Here is a 1,738-nt window from a genome sequence, read left to right on the forward strand (position 1 = left end):
TATTTTCGAAGAAAGATCATCCATGGATATACAAAGGGTAAGACTGACAGGATTTACTCTTGATTCTCTATCATAGGAGAAGTTGAGTACGTGAGTTGTAAATATGACTCCAGGGAGACATATGAGCCCTTGCGTCTCTTCAAGGGGCAGCAGTGTGTGAGCAGAGCCGATGACTGATGGGTTTGGCCTAACCCTGTCAACTGCGCTGGGCTTCATTCTTCCCAGAGAGTTCCCACGAAATAAACATTTCCATAAATATGAGTCAGATGTACACTGAGTTGAAATATAATTTACTCGTAAGCAGTTCTCCGAGAAATGCTGTGTTGGCGAAACCCAATGATAGTTATGAGTGTGATAAAGCCTAAAGAACTCTTATCTGTCTAAACACCACACGTTTCCGGAAATTCTGGAACCTCACTTCTGATGGGAAGAAGCAGCCCTGTGCCAGTCACAGGTGTGGGTCAGCTTTTCGTTATCGCTCAGCCCTTATCAAGAGCAAAATCATGATGGGAGAGGCTTCTGGAAAAACTTTAGCCTGGCTCTGCACAAGAAAACTCATACAAGAGAAGCCCACTTTGATTTTGAAAAAGGGTGGGGAAATTGTCAGGGAGCCCTCCCTCTTAGGAGACAAGTTGAGAACACACCCCGGGAAAAATCCCTTGAAAGTAATCGGTGTGGAAAAGCCTTCAGAGTTTGCTCATATGTCACCATGCACAAGAAGAGACACAGTGAACCCCTACCATCTCCTCTTCCCCTTTGACTCTGAGTACCCTCCTCCCCAAATGACAGGACTGTGCAAAGTTTGGGTTCTTATGCTTTTGAGAGTTGGCAAAAGGTAGATTTGGGGTTTGGTCAGGGGAGGCCCAGAACTCAGCCTGGCCCCGAGCTGGGCTGTCTGTCTGAGATCTAGTGAGATTGCTGGGTTGCCCCAGTCTGCACCTGTCCGCGACTTCTCGCTCAGCGTCAAGCCCCCGGCCGGCGGGTGAGACAATGAGGAGAGACAGAGAGACGCAGACAAATCCGCGCTGGTGAGAAACACAGATCCAAGACACGTAGCAGTTGTAAGCACAGACCTTTACTGGAGTTAAGCTTGCATTCTCTGTTTCAGGTTCCGCGCGGGACAAGATGCCCCGCGGGGAACGACCTCTATGCGGCCGTCAGGTACGGCTCCCTGCGGGTCGTCTCCCCCCGCTCCTTCCGGGTAACATCTTATATACTGTGCCCAAACCCAATAGGTTAGTGCCACGTATACAGAGGTGATTGGAAGATAGGGTTGGTGGGCGCGTACGTCATACGCGGAAACAGGATGCGGGCGCCATCTTGACTCACTCGATGGGCGGGGGGAACTCTAGAGCAGGCTGCAGCGCGACCACTAGGCCTGACCCGGGAGGCGGCTCCACATCTCCCCCTTTTTTTTATTTTTGGTCCGTAGACCCTTTCTTAGACCCAGTGTCTCCATTGATGAGTGAGCCCGTGAGCTTGATTAGCCCACTACTTGTTTTGGTGCTTTGGGGAGTCTGGACTAGGCTTGCTAGGCACCAACCAGAGTGCACTCCTCATATAGAGACCGGAGAGCCCGTGAACTGGAAACCACGTGACTCTCCCTGCAGTGCTTCGCCTCGCAACTGGGCTAAGCGGGGCTCAGGAGAGCGGCAACCAGAGTCGAGGGTGTCACTAGATGTCTCTGTGCAATGGCGGAGTCTAGTCTGGCCAGGACCGTGACTCTGCCTTAGAGATT

Source organism: Tamandua tetradactyla, chromosome 2 (genome assembly GCF_023851605.1).
Source record: "Tamandua tetradactyla isolate mTamTet1 chromosome 2, mTamTet1.pri, whole genome shotgun sequence".
Classification (NCBI taxonomy): domain Eukaryota; kingdom Metazoa; phylum Chordata; class Mammalia; order Pilosa; family Myrmecophagidae; genus Tamandua; species Tamandua tetradactyla.